Genomic DNA, 15,145 nt, shown 5'->3' with positions numbered 1-15,145 from the left:
ACTGAGAGCGATACAGGTGCTCTATCGCCTGCTATTTTACTTACTAAGCATTTAAAAGAATCGTGTAAGATTTTTCCTATCGTAGTTAATTGGCAGTAAGTATATAGGGTTGTTGGAAAAGTATTAAATCTTCTTTCTAGCTAGATGGCCTTAAAGTTATATACCTGCGAACTGCGTTAGGTCGGCCGCTGTTGGTGCCGTTTGAAAACTGAAATTTGCCAGTGAAGTGAAAAGGTGCACTACAATGCTTGAAACGTTCAGAACCGTTCAGATTTAAAATAGATAGCTCCGAAGATAGTGAAATTTCTGCAAATATTCACTATGTTTTGCAATTTTATTACGATTCAAGTACAAAAGCTACCCAGGCCCATAAAAAAAATTATGCTGTTTATGACCAAGCTGCTTTATCAGAAGAAGCGGCCCGAAAAATGGTCCTCTCGCTTTCGTTCTGGAAATTTCGATCTGGTAGATGTGCCTCCTTCTGATCAACCAACTATGAAGAAAGTTAATGAAGCTTTTGCGAAGACACTATCGAATAGTTTTAACCATTCAAAGGAAGCTGGCCACCATCAATCAGATCGCACAAATTAACGCAAGAATTTTTTTCCGATGGTATCTATCTCCGTCGACAAAAGCGGACGGAAAGACTAGGAAATCGAAATGTTTCTAAAGCGGTTTATTAGAGCTGATGAAAAATTATTTACATACAATAATAATAATATAATGCAAAAGAATAGTGGTAAAAGGTCCGTTCAGCAACGGCCAAAGCGACGTTGCAGAGGACGATGACACGTGACTAAACGAATCTGAAAGGAATCGTGAGCTGCTGCCTGTTAAAACGATCGATTTTAACATCTATTGTAAACAGTTAAGAGCATCATAATGGGCCACTGGGGTAAATCGATCGAAATTAGGGAACGTCGTATTCCGCCATGGTAATGTCAGACCACATACATCTTTAGCTTGCCAGCTAAAATATAAAGAACTTGATTGGGAAATTCGAATACATGTACCGTTCAGCTCGTATTCTACGCCATCAAACTGTCATCTGTCGCGGTCTCTGCAGAACGTCCTTGATGGTGTTAATTTAGCTTCAATGGAGGCATGTAGAAGTCACTTGCTACAATTTGTCGTCCAGAAATTACAAACATTCGTTCTATAGGTATAAGGATACGGTACAAAGAATAACAGAAAGTTATCGATCATACATTTAGGTTAGTAATAATATGTCATAATTTTGGCTTAAGTTTTTTGGCAACCCAGCGCGAGCTGCTTGTCGCAGCAGGCGTGCACCCATCTACTACTATTTACGATAGTAAAAAAAAAAACCGCTTTTTTCTAGGGCAAGGTAGCACACCCATCATAGGAAAAACAATTCGTTACGCTTCAAATATAGGCGATGATCTGCTATTATTTTTGCGCTGAATTCCCTTATCTGTCCGAAATCTTTGGTTTTCGTACGATTCCTAAGAAATTCGAACAAGTTTTCATGAGGCAATATAGCTTAATTTTAGGGCTCGACAGTTTATCAAAATGGCTTAAACAATTATTCTTATGCACCGATATCTTTAATTGCCAATGAGGTTATCTACATAAGCTATATCGGTTAGCCTTTTGAAGTCTTCTCGCGCCCTTTTAAACTTCTTGGCCGCTCTAAGTCCTTGAATTTTTAACAAGTTCTCTTACAGTTTAATAAGGTAATTAAAACGGGCCTTTAACGTCGCGGTGAATCATGGTCGTGTTGAATATGTATGCATGTAAACTGTGTGCAGATTTTCGATGTTCTTTCATTTCAATGAGCTTAAGCCGCTACGCGTTAATCTAGAATGATCTAGCTGAATTGACCTCGGTTTTCTCAAACAATCTTGTAATCGATCAGTTTAGGGTTCGATCCTGAAATGAGGACAGGACCGCAGTTCTCAATATAAAGCAGGCTTATTTATCATCCTATGAACACATCGATACTCGGGTTGTATTTGTTTTGTAGCGTCCTGCGAAGCACAGCCTTTAATTAGTATGTAGACGATTGAGAGTACAAATTCGCGGAGATGGGCGACGAATTCTGTGATAAAAAGGATAACAAAGGTTGCCTAATGGAAACAGCCCAGCTGCTAAAATCGACTTGTCGTTTATGAAATGAGTTATGCCTTATGATGAATGTCTAAATTCAAAACAAGATACTATAATTATATAAAAACATGTTTCTATTTAGCATAATTCGTCTGTCAGCACACATCATCGTATATAGGTTCTTTACGGGGCAGCGCGTTTTGTGTTTCGATATTTAGCACGAACATGCAGCTATCACGGATTCAAACTTCAGCCTTGACAAACGGTTTCTATGACTTTGCGGTCTCATAGGTCTGTCAGAGGGACTTCAGAGAAGTGTAATATTGGGGGTGAGACCCTTGATACTATATAGGAGAGGTGATTCTGAAAACTTGTTCACACAAAGCAAATAGTGTTAAACCGTGAAAAATCCAATAGGTAGTCTACCTCATAAAAACTACTTAGGCATGAAAAAGGCAGATTACCTTTTGAAGGGACGTATATCACTTAAAGGTATCATAATTTATTTTCTAAGGTTCAACCAATATTCTCCTGAAGCACAAAAAAGATATCAAAGCAACGTTAATCTGTTTTGAGTACGCATACCCATTAAATCGAAGAAAGGTTTTAGATGTGTAGCCCATCGTGATAAGGAATATATTTAGTAAAAAGTGGTAAATCTAATAAATACGTTGTCGAATCTCATATGTGCTATCTTTGGTCTAGGTTACACCATCAGCTGCAAATCCGCACGAGCACCTAACAGAGCTGTGCCTTGCTGGGCCTGAGCGATCCCAGATTCACCGCTCCTTTTATTTTCAATTCAGCTCACTTCTTGAAAATGTTGACTTAACAGCATAGGTTTCTATAGTGATCTATTTGGCATTTTTCACGATTCCTTGCTCGAACTCTTACCTGTCTTGCCTTAATTGTAGATGACGCTTCTTAGCTATATTTCTCGTATTAATTTTGAAAAGGTTCTCTTAAGCTCAAATCACTATTTCTATTCGAATTCAAGTGGTTCATCATGGTAGCCCTTCTCGCGTACTAGAATCACTATATTCATTGTTGCTAAAGCACGTAGCCTGTTTAGATTGAACCATCATTGTCAAACTTTGTCATCAAGAGCTTTCGACTAGAGCTCTAATTTCGACTTGACTATGGTCATACGACCCTCGCTTTTGAACGGTGACGTTTACAGTTAACTCAACACTTATGAACGTTTTTTTTGTGAGAAGCGGGCCTATCAGAGCTAAATCTTCCTGTACGTTAGGTTTCTATAATAATAATAATAATAATAATAATAATAATAATCAATCTTTTGGAACCGCCGGATTCAGCAATTATGAGATGCTTTGCTAATTACTAGACTAACCAAGACCCAGAATAAATTTAATCAGAAGTTAAACTACGACACAACAAACATTGACAGATTCTTGACCAACTTGTTTGTTTCTCAAGGAAAGCTAATCTCGTTTAATGAACTTATACGGAGCACTTCGTACGTTCTGTTTTCGAAGCAGCGTGCTGCATACGCAGTAGGATAAAACCAACAAGTAACGGGATAATTTAGAATCTTTATACCCATTTAATTGGTAAAAGGTGCTCCTTTACAGTTGAAGTTTATCCTCTATTTTGCAAAAATAGATGTGAAACTAATAACTATTGTTTCTGTGAAAACGATTTACAGGAGGAGATGGAACTATTTTGGGGTTAATTCCATAAAGTGATTCTTTTCCTTGCAACAAAGAACATTGCGAACCCAATCGGTGTATCTGTTTGCCTTCTTCAAAAACCAGTTAAACTGCATAATTGCTATACATCAAGTCAGGTCGCTCGTAGATGGTGTCTACAGTTCTCAGTGAATGCGTATTGCTTCTTACTTAATGGGCAGATCGCAATGTTTTATCGGCCCCGAACACTTCATCGACACTTTTCCTGATGCAATTTCGGGGGTTTTAGGGACCTATATGTAGTATAATATATAAGATAAAACACTAGCTAAGCTAGCTTGGGTAGTTCACTGGATAGTTAAAAATTGTCTAGAATCAAATAAATTAACACGTATTAAGATTTAGTACAGTATTAATAAATACACATTATATTATGCAGCTTCGTTCGGGCATTACATTTCTTGTTAATGAAAAAAACGTATATAAACGTAATGTGATTAAGCCACGCTGTCAGATCGTTTATTTTTTGATTCAAATATATTCTATCGCTAAGGCTCTAGCAAACAACGTCCCTTGCCATTTGACCCCGGCCTATATTTAGGTAATGTGATTTTTTGCAATACGAACACGTAATAATCGACCAGCAAATTTGATTGACCCTCAAGACCCAAAACGTATGTTATACGTAAATTTGAGTCAGTGTGGTTACGACTCATTGTACAATTAGATTAGAGCTGGGTCTGTGTTGCATTGAAATTTCAAAATTCGGTGCTTGCATGGGCACCAACGATTCTTTTAGACGCTCTTTAATGTAAGCATTAGATGCCTTTTTCTGCTCTCTAGAAACAGGTATATTAGCAAATATAAAAAGTGTAGGAAGCAGGGTAAGATACTAGTCTTTCACACTTTATCTGATCATATGCAGTCTTGTCTGTTTTTGCAGATCGCACATTGATCATTTAGAAATCGGTACTATGAGAACATACTGTGAGGTCGCACCAAAATTTAAGGCTTATGGGTTATGCTACTTATAATCACACGCTTGTATTACTCATGCAAATACTCCCAAAAAAAAAAAGCTATTTTCACGTATCCTTTGCAGAAATATTTGATTGATATCACATTGATATTTTTGTCAGCGTAAAAAACGTTAGTACAAAAACGTAAAGTTCAATGTAGTAGCTCGAAACTATTTCTTGAAAAATGCTAACATCTTGTTGATTGGTAAGACTCCGTAAATTGTTTTTCTTTGTAATCCTTGGATATTGTAATCAGAAAAAAAAAAACTTATCTTTATTTGCTTTTTTTTTTTTCTAATTTAGTAGTCCTGTTACGCTAAGGCATTATTTATTTTTTTTTACCCTAAAATTATTCGGCTCGACTGTTACTCCGTACAGCGTTACGACTGTAATAGTAAAAATACCCGTTAGATTAATTAATGACGTTCATAACGACCTACGTTTACAAAAAAAGATATGTATCCATTGAAGTGTTAACAATAAAATTGCGCTACTAGCCTACCTCATATTGGAGAGTGCAACTCTACGATCAGAACCCACTTACGCTCAGAGAAAAAAGACTCAGTGACACATTTACTTCATCTTTATTTTTTTTTTTATAGATAAGAGTAACATAATGTAGAGCCAAGCCAATAGTACTCGAATGTGCATGCTGCTACGGATTGCGTAGATTCGTACGCACTTCCAAGTTACTGAGAACACAAAAGTTCAAAAATCGCTTATATAACCGGCTAAAAAAAGTACAAAATGACCGCCAGACTTGAATCACTGTCTATCATGGCCTTAACCTACTTTCTTTCGTTTCAACTATATCGGAGTATTTTAGCTCAGCAGAGGTACTCTACATACTTTAATTAAGCTGATTATAGTAGGGAAGTAAGACTTAAACGGAGTTACGCGTAATGATTATGGCAATATTACCGTTCAGTGATACGGGATATATATTTGTTTGTTTTTAACTGAAGCATAATATTTTTTGAGAACATCTTGGAATAACTGAAGCATGGTATCGGGCTACTTGTTTACCCAAATACGAGGTTCTGCATATTTTTTTAATCACTTACTTGCGGTAGATACTATATATGAAACGCCGGCTTCACGGTAAAGGAAGTAGATATAATATGCCTCCTTCTCAGTGTTTCACGAAGTAGCATGTGAAGCTGTGCTACATTTGATATAAACGCCAGTACTTTGTAAACACGTAGAAGAAATACAGTCGCCGGAATATGCTGTCGTTTTTTAAGTCTGCGTGTTAAGTTGAGACGCATTGTGCTGCAGATTCAGCTTAGAACTTTTACACGTACTTTTCTTAAATTAAATTAAAGTTCTAGTTTTTTTTGGCGTTTATAGGAATCAAAGCGGTTTGAAAACGTACGACGTCAGAGTTACAGAATTTCGATGTTTTCCAATCACGAAAGAAATCAAGGGAAGCATTATTCTGAAAATGTCTAATAACAAACATTGATTAGAATATGTTTGATATCCTCCGTTATCCTAAAATTGGTAGTTCCTACCACAAAATAAGTCAAGATGGTGGCCATATGTAAGTGTTTTAGCCTGAAGCTTACTTAAAGCGACCGTTCAAAATAATCGTTCCTACTGGATTGTTTGCCAAAGACTCGTCTATTAGATAATTTAAGAGAGCTTATATGAACCATAAGAGAGGTTATATGGGTTATTAGCGATCTTTGTAAAAAATAGTCATACAACGAAGCTGCGTCGGAGAAAAGTGTTTGTCTTCCGAGAAAAGGTTTATTTATGACTAGACAGGAAAATGCTTCACAGTAATTTTTTTCTTGACCAATAAATGGTCTAGACTGTTTCATAAATTCGAGTATTAGAGGCTTTCCAGACACTTCAACCGTCAGGTATACGCACTCGGCCTCGTACGCTGACAACTTCCAAATGCATATACATAACACCTTTCTAACATTGCTGATATACAGTTCATTATAACTCCTCAGTGTATACATAATTTTTTTTAACTAAAAAGCTTTCTGCAAAAATATTAGTGAATAAATCTAGATACTGACAAGCGATTTACCCCTGGCGTATGATAACCGCTGCTTGATACTTGCCCATCGTCTAGCTAGGCCAAGGTTAAAATCATACGTTTTTTTGTTATGTTACGCAGTGTAAAGCTGGGTTATAAATGGCCCAAACGCCAGCACGTCTAGAAATTTGATTTTTTTTTTTGGAGAAATGAGAGAAAATCGCACCGTTGGCCAAAACCAACTTGAAAAGTGGTGGTTATATATACGAAGCATATATATTTACATCTTTCAATTTCTCTGCTGAATCAACGGACGACGATAATCCGTTTTATACATACGTCCAGTGCATGGTAATCCTTGCAACGTCACCTTACCCTTTGCCTACGTAGGCTAGTATGCCTTAATGTGCCAATTTGCGTTCTATTCTGTTTAGAAAGGTTGAGTTAGTTGAGATTGGAGAACTGCGGTAACAATATGAGCTAGTAATTTTGCTTCTTTATAGATGAATAAACACCATAGTGTATATTGCCATCTTAAATAGCACCATATTTTAACTGTAGTTGAAAAAAAAAACCCCTACTGCATAAAATTCCCGATCTGTGCGCATTTCAAACACACTACAAACTTGATGATTTTCAATCTTTATATCACTGTTTGCTTGTAAAAGATGAACTGACTCATATAAATCTGCTTCCGTAGAACCCCATCTTCCCCCGCAGATTTCCAATAAGCTAATTGAGAACTACATTCTTAGACACTCTAATTTTCATATTATCGGAGGGCAAATCTTTTCTATTTACCAATTTTATTTACACTTTATATTCTATTTTCTTTATATTATTTATTAAAATATATTGCGATAAATCTCTATCTCTCTCTCTCTCTTCATGACCAAGGTCGGGGTCATGAATGCATGCCGTCCTCAAAGAGCTCTGCAAATATAAGCATATATCACGTATTATCGAAAAGTTACGACCTGCATTACAAGTACAGAACTGTGACTGCTCCCCTAATTTTACTGTTAACCGACATAGAGGTTTTTTGCGAAGTTGACCAACCGTTTCTTTCTAAGGTTAAGAGGTAAATTGCTTGGAACATCTGAGTGACTCTACATATCGATTTCAAGCAAACCCAGCAGTTCCTCTAGAGCTCTCCGAGTGCCTATGCTTGACTCTTTGTCAGTTTGTAATAAAAATTCACTGCAGAGCCATTTTGAACTGAATTTTTCATTTTTCCCGTAAAATGTGTAGAAGCTCAAGCCACAGGTTAGTTAAATACGGAGACTCCCCTGTCCCAGATAGACTGATGAAAGCTAAGATAGTAGCGCTAGTTCGATTTGACAAAAAAAAAAAAAAGGCATATTTTTGCAGCATTTGTTGCTTGTTCGAATCTCGTAACGGTTGCTGGCTGCGGGACTTAAGTTGACCGTTGTTGCGATTTTAGCTCTCACCGAGCAGCGCGTGTGGCATGTAACCAGCGAATAGCAAGTCCTTTTGATGACCTCTAAAATTGATATTGTAATCAAAGTACTACTACTAAAAGAGTTCGTAGCACAGCAACTCTACCTACTCCACGAACACGTTATGTATTCTCACCCAAAAATTAAACTTCATGTTAATGCACATATGCACCTTTAACAGATTAGCTTTGTTTGCAAGAATATTGCTACGACTTCTAACTCCTTCGGAATCAGTTTAAATATTTATCTTCCTTGGCCTTGTTTATCACCAGCCTGATTCGTCTTGCTAGGACAGTACAAGTGGCGCCCTCGTAACCCTCGTAAACAATAAAACTAGATGTCTTTCGCAGACAAATATGGGACAGCTCGTAAAATTCTGGGCAATGCAAATTCCAACATAAACTATAATGAAAATATCACCTCTTAACCCGCAGTCAAACTACTTTATTTAATTCTATGACGAGTTTAAGCAGGCTCTTGTGTTTCATCCTTTCACAGTCAAACAAGCATCTCATATAGACTTTGCAGATGATGCTGTACAGTTTCTTATGATCACATATATTTCGTACTTCAATACTCCGAAGTCCACTATAACAAAAAAGCCCATCATATGACCGTGGATTGAAAAAAAAAATATCAACTACATTGAAGGCAAACCAAATTGAAAAATAGAGTTATCTTTATGTCATATTAGAGGTGAAGTACACTTGAACTACACGTCTTTATGAACCCTCTTTTGCCGTTGGCAAGTACGTTCAGAAGGTCATCTGAAACATCTACGACCTCCAAAGTTATCCTTGGAAAGGGCAGCTGATCCTGATTGAGGAGGGCAATGCTGGCGGCTCAATATTATTATAACAGAAGTGGAATTGTTGCCTACTATTACAAAATGAAAACGTTACAGGTTTTTACCATTAGGTACCCCCGTCATATTTGCTAGAAGTTCATCGATAGTAAACTATCAAATTTTTAGCGAAATTTTATTCACAATGGCCGGAACTACCCATAATAATTTTGCTGAAAATCATTATAAAGCAATTATTAATTTCAAATAATAATAATGCATTTCAATGATCGGTCGCAGCACCATCATTAATGATATTTATCACGCAACCGCTTTCATCATTAAACCCATACTATTCATAATAACTTAAAAAAGAAAGCCACCTTTATTTCGGAATCTATTCATCTTTTGCTTTGTTTAACACTTTGAACAATCGAGTGATTTTATTCGATAAAAGAACTGGTCCGCCGCTCCTCCTCCGTGTATCATTCAGCAGCATATGTAATAGACATCTATGGAAACAGATAGTCGTCTTCTGAAGTTCACGTCCATAACAGCAGAAGCAGCGGTGGAGTCACCAGCAGTGTAAAAAATGTACCGAGGCGCTCGCTGTTTACCGCTAGAGATAATCATATGTCTACCCAAGGGCCAAGGTCCTTTTTTATTTGCGGCAATAGAAGTGGCCGCTGACAACAGCCATTTGTATATACTAAGCATGACCATCGGCCGAATGAAGAACATAAATCAACTAGGCAAACGATCTACCAACAATGCCAATCAGTATACCAACTCATTTTTCGAACGTTATAGAATGAAAAGAATGATTCACCGGTATACAGTGTATGTAAGGCATACAGGGAGAGCACCGTTGGAGCGTCATAGTGCGTACGTTCCGCGTTCAGTATTCTAGTACTTTTAGTTTTAACCACAGTTGGTTTTTGAAAATCTAGTTTCGAAAAGAAAAAACAGCGGAAACCAACTCGTAAACTTCTGTAATATCTCTGCTGGCTTTAACGTATCGCGCTGGCAAGGAGAAAGTATTTAACATTACTTCATAACATTCACTCCAAGCTTATTTTTCATAAAATGTCCTTTTTTTACAATTAATTCATTGCTAAGTATTGTGGTTCGCACGGATTATAATAGAATTGATTGTGTAGGCTATTTTTTTTTTTTTGGTAAAACTGAATTTCCGATATAAGCGTATGGAGAGAATAAATTCGTATATGGGAACAACTTTACGCTAACCGAGGTTCTGTGAACGAAATCATAATTAAAATAAAAGTAAAACATAATTAAATGCTAACTAAAAGCAGTTACTTCGTAGTCCTAAGGTGAACTCTACCCGTTCAGATATTAACCTATCTGACGGTCTGAAGAAAATCGTTACTTTTTTTTTAAGATATTCATCATTCAGGTAATTGTGCCGCAATACGGTAATGACTTGCTTACATATCTTTGACGAAAGTAGACTTGCGTTAATGTATGATAATACTAACGTATACTTGTTTCATGTACGATATTAGAGAGAATCTACAACGCTTAACGGTTCTATGGGTACTAACGGACACATAATTGCTCTAATTTGATTTGTATTTCCATTTCATTCAAATCCGGCAAAAGTAGCTCACGTCAGTTCCAGGATTCTATTAATTCTTTTTGCCTAATTGCCCCAACATTACAGGGGGGCACTCATTACCCGAAGATCTGCTCACTCGAAGATCCGTTCTAACTGTGCCGGTGATTGCTGTAATCGGCTGAACGCGCGGATATTTTGAAATTCCCGCGCATTATAGGCATGGTATCAAGTACGGTAGAAAAACTATTTGACTGACAAGCCCTAAACAAGTTTATTCGGCGAAAATTTAAAACTTAGCAGTTAGTAGAATCAGCAACCTATTGCCCGCCTCAGACACCACAAACAAACGAGCTGGTCTTCTACCGAAAAATGTTCACGAAACTAAAAGGGAGTGGGATTTCCCTTTCCCTTTTTGCGTTCAAAGGTGGGTATCTTAAAATGTACTTACCTCTTAACCCTAAAGATGCTACTGGGCCAAAAAAAGTTTCGAGAAGTCGACTCTGTATTAACTAAACATGCCCAAGTTAATGGCCCAAATCTGAGTCGTTCCTTTTGAGTTAAATTCCTTCGGATTAAGTACACGTATGCCACTGTCCTTCCAGCCTTGATCATGGAGTTTTCTCGAGCAACTTCGTTGCTACAGCGGCTTCTGGTCTCCAGAAACAGTTGTAGATGGGTTTGTATTTAGTCAAAATTTAAGTTCTCCGGTGAAATCCGTCTCGCGTCATTCGTACGAAATGTCGACATCTTTTGCGAACGCACTAAAGTTCATTCGGCCATCCTCCAGCATAATTGCTTTTCTTTCTCATGCCCTCATCTGTGCTTACTATGATAGATCGCTGAGGATAGTTGCCACTTGTATACTCGCGACCGATTCATGGCCTCGTTCTTTTATAACATTAATATTGCTTGTGAGTAGTTGATTTCGACCTTGCCGCAGAATACAACGCTCGGCTATTAGTACGGTCGTTGTCTAAAGTACAAAGCATGACCGCAAGTCACTTAATTCAAGCCATTTGCAAAACAAAGACCACTCGTTCGAATACCCTGGAACCTGGCTTGTGGATAGGAGGCAGGCAAGCGAGTGTGGCGTTACAAGCCTGATTGTGAGGTCATCCATGAATTGATAAAAAGTGTACGTCTGAATGAGTTTTTTACTTTAGTAGTTTTTTACTTTAGTAGTGATAATAACAGAGAAACGATTTTCAACTTCTTGTGCATGCATGCATGCTAATGGACAATATCATATTAGATGTCTTAAAGCTAGGTAAACTGCCAAAAATGCTAGAGTTCTTCTCTTTTTAAAGAGCGGTTATCTAACGAAGCTGAGTAAATCGTTTATATTAGATGTCTTATTAAATTTCGCGAGTTGGCCGAACTTATTACTTATTGGTTTACATTCATTGAAATAGCATACATTAAAAATATCGTCTTCGTCACATTATTACAATTAGCATTATTTAAAATTGCCGCGCTTCTTGACGAGGTCTACCTTCTACAAATTTATATAGAATAGATTTTCAACACGAAAAAGTAAAACAAGGATAGTGTACAGCCCTACGGAAATGCCGATCGTTTGAATTTCAAAACAATAAATGTTCATTGTAAAATTAAAGATTTTTTATCAACGACGCTAATTTAAATCGTAATAATATTAACCTTAAGTTTTTTAAACGTTTCCCTCAGAGAGAGTTGGCCAGCAGGAGACTTAAAAAGCCTTGCAATAGATGTGAAAGCTGAACGGAAATAAATTACGGGCAGTGTTAAATACTGAATTAAGCTAGCAGACTAATAGGTTGTCCGGAGCGGATTAAAAAAACAACAATATTTTGAAATACGTAAAATCTATATCCTTTACACAATTCAGTCAGCACCCCAGGAACTTTAAACAGCTACGTACTTGTGATTTCAATTACCATACTTTATTTTGTTATCTACCTAAAATTTTTTGAGAAAAACTGATAATAGAATACGTTACGCCGCCAATCGTTCTCTTAAAGACAGGTCCGCTTTCAATATCGCACATATTTAGATTTGGAGGCTGAAGCCATCTGTGGATTCTGTTTTCCTTATGACAGACCGTGATTGACGGCTTGGGATGGGATCGTGTGCTGTCGTCGAGCAATCATCACGGGTGCTATCGATCGTTGTACCACACGTCCGTAGGACTCCACGAAAATTCGAAGTGTAGTCCAGCATCGACGGTGTCCTTTTAATGCAATATTCAGTAATAATGAATGTCCTTAGTATAATTACGAGTATGAGCGTCAGCTTATCTGCGAATCTATTCGGCACTGCCACTGAAGTCACTTTGCCTACTGTTTAACGCCATTATCTCGTTTGACACTTCTCGTGTAAGCAACACAGACTGACCTATGACGCCCCTCGTTTATGACGACGGTGTGCTTTTGGCGGGCGTTTGCAAGCAATAGCTGTTTCCAAAGTATCTTACACGTGTCCTCATACTTCCTTGACTCAGTTTGTGAGAATCACATGATTTGGCTTTCTTGTTTATATTCATCACGCTAATCATAATTCAACGTTACATGTTTCAAGAAACGTTATATTAAGGCGACAGGTTGCGTTTTGGCCATGCTCCATATCGCTTCAAAAGCTTCCGTTAACGATAACTCGTTTTTTAATTTGAGATTTTGAGGTGTAGTTGCGCTTTCCAAGTTCCCAAGTTCTATTTCCCAAAAGAAGTTTGCAGCAATAATAGCTGTCTTTTTGCTGAAGGCCATCACCTTCAAGAGACAGAAGCCCAGTCAGCACTAAATGATGTTTTTGTCTCTAAATTAATTATTTTTCAGTGGCAGTCAGTTAGCCTATAGATGAAAACAGTGTAGAACTTAACGTACAGTCTCCCTGCTAATGCGACAGAGTCTGAAAGTTATTCAAATATTTTGATTCCCTAAATGGCTCTAAACAAACCAGTAATTAATACCACAACCTTCCCGAGCAGCCTTTCAGTATCGACTCGCTTACATAATGACCAATTTTTTTATATAGGAATTTTTTTTTTACAGAAATGTTGCTATATACATTGCATGCACAAAATCCTTTTGTAAATGCAGCAGCGACAGCTTCAGTTAACTTACAATATTGGGTTGGTTTCATATCTTCAATCCGTGGTCGAACTGAGCTACGTTCTCTATAGTACAGCAACTCAGAATAGTCCTAGAACAATCCATCGCATTTTCCGTATAGCCCACCTCTGCAATCTTTAAAGGACAGAGAAAGCGATAGGACACAAAACATTAATGTGGCAATAATACCTCTTTATTTTTTCAGGGAAGCGGGAAGCCTCATTCCGTGTCAAGGAAGTATTCACGCAGTTTAACTGTATAAATAAAAGTGAGTACCACTTGAAAGAAAGCATGACCCGAAACAATAGTTTCATCTGGGAACAGAAACCGTTGCGAACAAATAAATTATTACCATCATCATACGAATCAGTTGCTAGCAGCTACAAAGCCATGTTCTCTTAACTAACGCAGACATAGAAAAACCGGAGTTATAGACATTAACTGGGACATTTGCAGGAAACGATGCCATAGGTAAGTTTCACTTCGAAAGCGGCCGAACGATGTCACTGCGGTCGTGATACCTATTCGTTATCCTTGGCCTTCTAGATAAATCGCTATTTCATGTCCATGCAAACGGACATCCTTTTGCAATTCGTGCATCCGGTAGAAGTATAAAATTTGCTTGCACACCTAGCCATAGCACACTGTCACGCTTAGCGTCATTACCATCGTCGCAATCTTCTTTGTTTGTCCAAAAGTTAAACGTAAATGTAAGCTGGGCACAACAAGGAAATGTACATCAAGCTCTCAGTCTTGATAAAAGATTAGTTTAGAGGATGTCGCTTTTTTTCTCTCATTTCTCATTTTATCAGACCGCACTGGGTCCTGCTTCCAGCAGGTTGAGCACAACGGAGCAGATGGAGCACGTTAGATTGTTAGCAAAATTAGACTATTTCATATTTGGACTAGGACTTACGATAGGTATACGTTAAGATTAAGTGTTAGTTAATAAGGCTAAGAACTTAACCTTGAGAATGACAATATAAATCTAACTAACAGGAATCTACAAAACAACAAGGACGCTTTGTGTAAGGTATTTATACTTATTTACTAGCCACTTTATTACTTTCGATCAATCATCGGCAAATGAGTCCTGTTTGCGGCCAAACTTCAGTCTAGCCTGTTTCATGGCATTCGACTTGAGTTCGGCCAATGAAAACATCCTCAGTAACGTTTCAGCTTTGAAGGAAGAGCGTATTAATTGCGCTCGCCATGCAAAAAAAAAAAAAGATAAAGAGTCAATAAATAAAAGAATCCATAAAGGCAGCTATTTCAATAGTCACTTTAGATACGGAATGTGCCCTTGTGCTTGTTTTTGTTATCGAAGTTACGAAGTGTTTTGTTGAAGGATTGGATTGCTGAAAATGTTGCAATGCGTTTGCAAACGTGTTTAGCCAAAATGATGATTGTCATTTGTGTTAACAGTCATTTTTATCACACGACAATCAGAGTGACTAGCCGTCCAAGGAGTCGTCAAACGCACATGAAAAGCTTCTACAAAT

General features: G+C 37.5%; 1 protein-coding gene and 1 long non-coding RNA gene across 2 annotated transcripts in view; one reads left to right on the top strand and one right to left on the bottom strand.

Moving 5' to 3' along the window:
• The window catches only part of Ptr (patched domain-containing protein), a 103,522-nt gene that overhangs the window by 65,347 nt on the left and 23,030 nt on the right, over nt 1–15,145 (bottom strand). The window lies entirely within an intron of this gene.
• On the top strand, nt 10,116–14,030 carry LOC147752017 (uncharacterized). Its single transcript, XR_015315251.1, has 2 exons — nt 10,116–11,692; nt 13,849–14,030. It is a non-coding gene; the product is annotated as an uncharacterized LOC147752017 (long non-coding RNA).

Source organism: Varroa jacobsoni, unplaced genomic scaffold, assembly GCF_002532875.2.
Source record: "Varroa jacobsoni isolate VJ856 unplaced genomic scaffold, vjacob_1.0 contig00456, whole genome shotgun sequence".
In the NCBI taxonomy this organism is placed as follows: Eukaryota; Metazoa; Arthropoda; class Arachnida; order Mesostigmata; family Varroidae; genus Varroa; species Varroa jacobsoni.
The sequence above is the reverse complement of the archived record's forward strand: the minus strand, read 5'-3'. Positions and strand labels throughout refer to the sequence as shown.